Genomic DNA, 9,762 nt, shown 5'->3' with positions numbered 1-9,762 from the left:
GTTTGGTTTAGTGCCGTATTAGATGGCTGCACCAAAACTAAACGCAGAAAACCTTATTAATAGGATTGAAGCTTTTAAAGCGGTATCATTACTACAAACACGCACTAGATCTTAATCTACACATTTGCCCTGAAGATGTAAGATGAAATGTTGTGTAACATGAATAAAATACAATAATAAAATAACCTGAGATTTTTCACGAGTCTGCGCTAGACCATAAATAATGGCAAAAGTAATTGAATGGTGAACAGAAACAATCGAAGTGAAATAAAGTCAATTGTTTTTTTAAAGCTTAGCGTGAAAAAATTAACCAACCATGACTGAAAGAAGATAAATAAAGGAGAAAAAAATAAATTTAAAAGATTTAACCTTTAGAATAAAACAAATTAGGTACTTAAACCATTTTCAAAAACACTAGAAATCACCCACAATACCCACGTTCACCGAGAAATATATCCCAATGTCAGGTCGCTTAGTATTTTTAAAGATTTCCACTAGGTCGAGTGCTCTGAATAGAAAAACTGATAGAAAGGTTTTGTAGGCGTGTCTGTGGGCCTGAAGTGTGCTCAGTTTGTCATTTTACCGCCTGAAACTGATAACAGATCTATATGTTGTTTGTTTTAGTAAAAAAAATCACAGCATACCAAAATTTAATGTTTTTTTGATTTTTTTTATATTAACTCCACTCAGGAGGCCCTGAAGAAAATAATTTCCCTCAGGGCCTGTGTCATCTTTGGGGATGCTGTGTGGAGGGTCTTTTTGTGGAGAGGAAGGAGTGAACATGGGTCTTGAAGAGTCCCACGTTGTAGGAGGGAAGAAACACAGAGGCCGGCAGTTCGTTCCACAGCCGAGCTGTTGAACTTAAGAACGAATCGTAGAAGCGACCCGTTTTCATGTGACAAATGTCAACCGTGTACAAATGTTGGGCGCGCGTTTGGCGTGTATCCCGACTACGCACCGGTGCCGAAGGGATCAATGACGCTAGTTCCTCAGAGCATCTTCCATTGTAATACCGATAGAACAAGGACAGCATACCTACCTGACGCCTGTGCTCTAAAGATTGCAGTCCGTTTGTTAAGATTGGGGAATCTATCAAACGGACCGCCCGTTTTTGCACAGAGTCAAGGGTTTTTTTCAGGTATTTTTTTTTTACTCTAAATAACATCAGAAATCACTGGTTAAAATACAGGGTGTTAGTGGGAACCAAATACCCTTTTTTCATACCAAAACTTAAATTTAGATTTGAGGCCAAATACACAACAAAATCTTATAATATTTTTTTAAATAAAATAGTAAATATTCAGTACGGATATTTTATTGATTTATATATCGCCCTGGAAATGCTTTAGCCATGTCTGGTAACCGAATTGAAAGGTACTTTCCCACTTTCTTCTGCTATATCTCTTTCCCCTCCCCAGCCACCTAAATTCAGCTTCACAACTTATCCCAATTAGGGATGCCGCAGTCTCAATGGATCCAGACGGTTGGTAGCAGTTAGGAATCTTGTGCGGTATTTATATTTTTTGATTTATTTATTTATTTACTATTTCACGCCCTTATGGGCTTTTGCACACTACAAAGTTTAATAGTAGAGTATCACAGTTATTATAAATTCTACCAAATTAAAACAATAAAGGAAACAATACAACGAAAAAAGAAAAATATTAAATGTTACAACATAAGCATATAATAAAATAAGATACATTAGCCCTCCGTCAGGCGCACCTATGGGTGAACCAAAATCGGGCGCACCCGGCCTGAGAGGCCACTCATATATTTTTAGGCCACATCTTTCACTATATTAATTCTAATACAAAATACTTGTCGGGTAATCTTTACTAGGTTCTATAGAAAGTAATTAAACCAAATATAACACAGAATAACCAGTTTATTAAACATTACCAACCATAAACTAAAATAATCAAACTTAATAATTTTTCGAAAACAGTTTTCAAAATAATTGGTCAAACCGAGCTCCATAAAAGTAATAAAAGTTTTAAAGTAAGAAAAATTTAAAGGTAAGGTAGGTGGTAGTCTCTACTGACTGCAGCCGTAGCCAGATACGGACGATGAGGTTCCCAAATCAGCAGCCGAAAAACAAGTTTGGCCCATCGCGTTTACGTGGAGTAAACAGATCGGAGAACCTAAACATTCGTAATTCGTCATCCTCCTAAATCCTAATTCAAACACGCATATTCCACACTTTTGCCTTTTTATAAGGTGTTGTAGGGGATGTGGGGTTTTTTTTTCTCGTAAGGAAAAAACCTTTTCAAGCGAATTTTCAACTGAATCGGCATTCCACTTGTATTCAGACTTCGCCGAGCTAGTTGTCCGATATCGCTCTCATCGCCTAAATCTTCAACCAAAGCTGGATCTTCAGTAGCATCATCATCGAGAAGAAACTTCACCATAGCATCACCCATAAAAGGCCAGAAAAGAGAAAAACTGAAATTATAATTTAATCGGGCGCACCTTGCCTGAAAGGCCAGGATCCGATACAGCACCTATTTCTCAAGATACTGATAAATTTCATACAGAACAGGTATAATTGAGTATAATGAACAACTGCACATAAAAATATCCTTAAAAAACTCAAAATTCAAAACCTTCAAAATTGTGACGCAATCGGGAGCAGGCGGCCTGTGAAGCCAGGGAAGGTGTAAGTGAGCTGCGCAAAGACCGACGACTGACTAAAGACGGGCGCCGTGTGAGGTTCCTAAAGTTAGGCGAGTAAAATGAGGGAAGAGGCGGGGGGCCGGCTTTGAGAATTGGGGAGGGAAAAAATGTCTTCCGCTGGCCTCTGAGGCCGGCTGCGCCCGACGGAGGGTTAGTAAAAATGATAAGAAGTCTCACATAAATAGATATTCAAAATAAAAATATATATATAGCGGAAATTATAGATGTCTATTTGTGTCTCGATATATAAAAGAATTGAAATAATAATATTTGTATTGATTATTTTTAAGATGAAATATATCTCCCAGATCAGAGTATTTATTTCCGAGACTGTGAAGTCTTGGAATCGGGGAATTTTGATAAGACAGTGTCCTGGTGTTGTAAAAATAAAAGGGTAGTAAATCTCGGCAAGATCTTTTGGGTATGTGGATGCTGATTAATTGGAGTAACTCAGGACAGTCAATTTTGTAATGAAGTATTTTATGTAGTACTATTAAATGTGTGTTTATTCTTCCTTCTGAAAGTTTTGATAGGGACAATTTATCTAGTTAGTAGTTATAATCAATGTTTTCTACAGGAATATACAATTTATAGTTTATATACTTCAGGAATTATGTTGAATCTTTTCAATGTTATCGGAATGAATATTGTAAAAGGGAGACCATAGCGTAGAGTTATACTCTAGTTGGCATCTAACAAGGGTTTTGTACAACAATGTGTTTTTAGTTACCACGGTAGTATAGGTCGCTAAAAACTACACAAAACGCTCTCGTAACGAAACATTGGGTGTTCGGTTGGAATCTTGCAAAATCACGTTACAACGTGTTGTAGATTGTAGTAAATTGGGAGTGGTCCTGTACTAAACCACTCGGTGGTGGAATTATGTTGCTTTCTTTAACCGCACAGAGGAAGACTTGATGAAAATAATTTCTGCAAAAGATGCTGTGTGGAGATCTTTTTAAGGAAAATAAGCAAAGGAAGTTCAGGGAAGGGAAAATGTATGTGGGGTGTGTAGAAATCTAGGGATCAGTTTGTCCAGGAATTCCGGACGAATGATATATCAATCACGCGGCGGCGCAAGGCTATGGATCAAGAGAGACCAGTTGGAGAAGTCAAAGAGTCTTCCCAAACTAGCCTCTCCCGATCTGGCAAGTCACGCAGTTGGTGGGCAGGCGCTTCCTGAACTCACCTCACCCAATGAACCCAAGCACCCCTGCCAAATAACCAAACGTATCGATCCACTTGGGGCAGAAGTGTTGGCTATCACCATCTGATTTGACAACCCCAACCTTGCTGTTCAACAAGTTATCCAGTAAATCGGATCGCTAGTGTTTATTAATTATCTGTCATCCCAGAGAAATAGCTCATTATAGTCGATTGACTATTATTATTCCGTCATCCCAATATTACAGTATAATCTTACATGTAAGTAATAGGCCATATTTTTTTTCAAATCGTTGTAGATGTAGGTATATCGCATTTCTAGAAATTGTCTGCTCAGTGGACCAGTGGAACATCTCCGACACGAATGCTGGCAGGATCGTGGACCAATTGAAATAGGGTAAATGCTTGTCGCTATCTTGTTAAACCCATTTTACCTGCCCTGAGACGTGTGACCGAAAGCCAGGGGTACTCAAGAAAAAACTGGATTGTAATTTATTTTTTTTTAACCAAAAAAAGTGTTTTAGTATCGCAGAACGAATATAAGAAATCTTTGAAAAAAATTGAATTTTGCACAACAGTACCAAATTCCCAAAGTTAGTGGAACTATGGTAATCCCAATTGAAATATATTTTGAGGATAAATGGAGTGGTAGGGAAAATCTTTAGGAGAAGGGGAAGAGGAAAGTTTGTATGAACCTAAAAGCTTACTAAATACGGCTGAATTCATTTAAGAACGCTTCGATTTATAATGAGTGCGTCAATGATACAGGAGAAGCTTAAGAAAAAGGTTAGGAAGCATATGGATCATCAGATCTGGTCGATAAATACGTCTCAAATCATTTCAAGCAGCACTTCACCAGTTTGTCGTGTGACGATCTATCCTCTCTGATTGTTAACAAGTTAGACTTAGAATCATCAATTTTTTCAATTATAAAATGTGAAAATCCAAACTTTAAGACCTCTGTAAACCAACCTCCTTTTCAAACTCCACCCCCTTTAGCCCCCGGCTGGGCCCTATAGAATTGGATTTGCAGGGGTAGGCAAGGCACGTAATCGCCAATGCCGACCCCTCACTTCTCTTTATAGCTCCTAAAGGACATCGACGCCGCTGCTATAGCAACAGCGGTACAGCCACCATCACTACGGTTAACTGACCATCAGGACTATTGATGATTAAGGTATACCTACCACAATTGAACCCTTAAGCGGAAAAACAGCTCTATGGAAATAAATCTGTTTTTGTGCAGATCCATTCAAGTTACGCGCCATACACATCAACAATTCTCAATCTCAACCAAAGACTACAGAACAAGGACTGTGATGATGGCCCTCAATATAAGTCGGACTGACGGTTTGTGCAATCTGCGCTGTGCACATTTGTCATTATTGTGGTGATGATATTTTATTTCGGCATTGTATTATTTGTCAATATGATTTAATTTCCAAATTTTTGATTCAATGTCAGTAAAACGAATAAAATATGGAAAAATGGCGTAAGTTTTTCTTGACTTTTTCTTTTATGAGAATCTAAGTTTTAATACCATCACAATGTCAATACGTTTACGCGCTTGCTTTTTGCGAACATCGAATGCTCGATTTCAGCATCTTAGAAGCACGCCGAAAAATATTTTTAGGCAAATACTTTTTTAAACTAACGTCTGGAACAATACTCAATATTTAAAGAGGTTAACTTATTTGTGCCTAACAAATATACTCGAGGGATATCCCGTGCACTTTTTTATACTCCAAAAACGAGGACTTCTGCCTATCAAAACCGTCAATCAACAGAGTGACTTAACTGACCAATTTCTACTAACTTGTAACAATTTTCTCTTTAACTCTTTAAATTTTTAAGTTCCGAAAAAATGTATGTTATTTTTGAAGATAATATCTATATATTGTTATGCCGAATAAAATAAACGTTAATTATATGAAATTCCCTCAATAGAAAAAAAAATCGCAAAGTAAGCTCCGAAAATTATTAAAAACACCTTTTGTTCTGTTATTTAATATATTATAGGAATGAAAAAATACAGTTTATCTTTAAATGCAACTAAAGCTTTTTAGTCGAGAGATTTTTGCTATTTTTCATTTTCGCTTAATTATAATCATTTTTTTTAATATAAGCGCACTCTCTCTAATATTCGTATTTACACATCTCCCTTTCAAACCACGTTTTAACGCTTACTACGGGGCCTTAACGATTCTGCATTGACCATCGACATTTTTAAAGTCACTCACAGCAGTGTAGCAACTATCTTTTGAGATATGTTACAAAATGGTAAAACTGCCCCCATGTCCTTTTATACTTACATGCACCTCAAATTTGAAATATTCTCCGTAATATATTGGTGCGTAACCGTTTTACGGAGAACATAAATAAATAAAAATGCTTTTTTTATCGAAGGAAGCACACACTTTGTGATGTGACATTATATATTAAATGAAAAAATACACTTTTTAAAACACAACTTTTATTTTGAATTAATATTAACAGCCAACCAGGTTTCGCTTAGCTCAAGCTTCGTCAGGGATTTAATGATAAACTTAGCCACTCGGGCATATATAAACTTAATTGTAATGATTGTCCTGCTTTTTATATCGGAAAAACGGCCCGGAACGTAAACATAAGAATAAAAGAACACCTGAGGTGTTTAAATAATAATTCTTTTTCAGAATTCACGAATCACCTACTAGAAACTAACCATTCATTTGATAAAACCTCTGGGACTACAATATTACATAAAAATGGAATTGGAATTAGGTTAAACAATTTAGAAGCCCTCGAAATTAAAAAAAGCCGTCAATAATAAATCAAATATAATCAACATTCAAATCAATTTAACTGATAGTCCAATATTTAATTTATTCCGTTAACCTCTGATAAAACTGTTTCCTCCCTTCCCCCTCCCTTCCTACCCATCCTGTAATCAGTCTACATCCTTTCTCGTTCTAGCACTAATAAGGTGTCTGCTCTTTTATTTCTATCTCTTTCACTCATTGTTTTATTTTCTTCTATATATGTGTGTCTGTATGAAAATAACTTTAGTTGATATAATAAGCCCTGACGAAGCTTGAGCTAAGCGAAACCTGGTTGGCTGTTAATATTAATTCAATATAAAAGTGGTGTTTTACAAAATGTATTTTTTCATTTAATAAATAAAAATGCGTTTGACTGAACCTCAATCAACGCACCAATATATTATTCCCGATTGCTTTATGGATGTTTGCAGAAACAGTATATACCTACAGTTTACGAATACATTGAAAAATGTAGGCTTGTACTAGTGAGGTTAAAAATTATAATGTAAAAAAAGATACAATATAAAGACACAATAAAAAATGTTGATTTTGCTCTTCATTACTCCGGACAATGACGATAAATGCAATTATAAGTAGAACAAATCCAGTTCCGCGATGAAACCAATTTCAAAGGGCTCCATAGATAAAGAAACTGAACGAGGAATTGTCAATCGTAAAGCGAAACGATCATTTCACTGCGTCAATTACGCTTGTCTATGCGCTCAGTAAAAAAAAATTCTCCCTTCAACATGCCGAAATATCTATCGCATCATCTCTGTTGACGATTGATTAGCAATTGCCAATTAAACCACGTAAGTGGACGTAACCATTGACAAATGATATTGGTCGTCACCGGAGCTCTTTATGTACTCACAGATACAAAGCTATAGGAAAACACAAAAGGTCCCAAAAAAAATTTCCTCCGATGTATGTTGGGTGATGAAATTGTGTATTTACGTATGGAATCGAAGGTATGTTGATTGTGTAAGTTGGTGAACGCATGACCCCTGCAGAAAGTAAAAAATAAGTTGCAAGGAATAGGACTCAACGTGTATTTCGATCTGTAATGGTTGATTACGTGAATGACACTCGCGGAACTCACAAAAAAGCGGACTGCGAACTTAAGGCGATGCCATACGTAGTAATGCAAAATCAGGTGTTTTTGGTTTGAAAATTTGGTCGCCTAAAAATGTTTCAGATGCTTTAATTAAATACTGCGAGTAGAATACATTTTGAACTTTGAAATAATCGAGTATTTTTTTATATAAGTCTTTTTATAAGCCCAGAAAAAAATAATGCATAGGCCTATGAAAACTACTTTAAAGTTCAAAATCTCCTACTTACGAACCCATTTTCGGTTATGATTTTTAAAAAATAAATATTTATGCCTAAACATCCACAAAATAAAATAAATGGCACTTTTGTCCATGTTTTTTTCTTGCATAAATCAAAATAGGCGGATGGTGTTAAGCGGGAATTTAACCCTTATCGCCATCTACGTAAGGGTTGTTATTGATAGCGGCTTGATTTAAAATATAACACGACGTAGTGCATCGCCTTAATTAGGTGTTTATTTGGTTTCGCGGTGGTTCAACGGAAAGATGTATCTTGAAGAAAGCGGCAAGTGAACTGACCGCACGATCGGTGAGTGGTGAAGCGAGAGGGGAGGCGGGAGATCAGGATATTTTAGAAATTTCGGAAAATACAACAACACTATCTCCCAAGGACAGCTGTCTTGTATGTGTAAAAGAGGGGGTATGATATAAACGGCGAAACCATTGAGTATAAATAAAACCCTCCAGAATTAGATACTGTCAAAACTGAAGTCAAACTCCCTTGTGAGGGTTTTTTGTCAAGGCATTATACCAGAAAACAATCATTTTTGTAACTCTCCTTTTATTTATTCATATTACATTGGAAGATGTCTACTAATAACATTCCATTCTATGAACAAACTAACTAACCATTTGAACTTTATTGCAAGGGATAGACAAAGAGGGTAGACCGCCACACGACTATAGTGTCTTGGCACACACCTACTTCATTAACTTTCATGAATCGTCTCATAAATATGTTCTCATCTTTTATTCTGACAGTTATTTGGTTTACTTGATCGTGCCATGTCTTCTTCGAACATCCCTGACTTACACTCTGTTGTATTTCCGGGTTTCCTCACAAACTCTCTTATTAAATAAAACTCCGGTTTAGCAAAACACTCGGACTTTTAATGCGATATATTGACAATGAGCTCTGGCATCTTATTTAGCAGGCGGTTGGAATAATATGGACCCCGATCTAGAAGTAACCACCTAATTTATTATACACTCGGTCTCTACACTAGACTATATCAAGTGCCATCTATGGGTTAGCTCTAGCATTCTAGTACGATTATGCATGGTTTAACTTCTCATACACCTCAGGGCATTTCTACAGCATTTGGAATTAATAGCATACTCGTAAAAACTAAGACAGTGATAACAGTGCATAAGGGGGTTACAGTCTTTAATGTGGGCTCTGACGAAACCTATATTTATGCGTTGTTTTAGAATGAGTTCTTTTCTTACTTGTCCACTAGTTTCGATAATTACATTGCATAGTTTATCGCTCTTCTTATTTAAAAAAAATACTTTAGTTTGTTCTATATTATTGATTTCCTGGTTTTGATTTATTATGTCGTTCATTTTCTTGAGTTTCTTCATTGTGTTCAGCACTCGGGATTTTTTTTTTCAATGTTTTTGGCAAATATACCAGTATCGGTTTTGTTGATTACGTCTCCCAGGGTTATCTTGTCCATTTTTTTGGACAAGTCGTCAAAATTATGTTATGCGATGTTTTTTTTATGCTATTAATTCCAATTCTCACTTCCTACATCAGGGTTGGCATTAGTACTCCATTGTGGACTGCTAGCTTCGGTTCTTTAGACGTTCGATTTTATTCCAATATATCATCAACCTCTCCAACTCTAGAAAAAAATTATTCCCAAGTACAAAAACACATCAATTTGCTTTGAGTATTGGAAATCCGACTTCAAGAAATTGTCAAAAAAAAATTAATTCTTTTTTTCATATAATAAGGTACGAATTTCACGTGGTTTTAAATTTTTTGTGGTGTTATATCAATA

Source organism: Hesperophylax consimilis, chromosome 29 (genome assembly GCF_061612785.1).
Source record: "Hesperophylax consimilis isolate HC1 chromosome 29, BYU_Hcon_1.0, whole genome shotgun sequence".
Classification (NCBI taxonomy): Eukaryota; Metazoa; Arthropoda; class Insecta; order Trichoptera; family Limnephilidae; genus Hesperophylax; species Hesperophylax consimilis.
The sequence above is the reverse complement of the archived record's forward strand: the minus strand, read 5'-3'. Positions refer to the sequence as shown.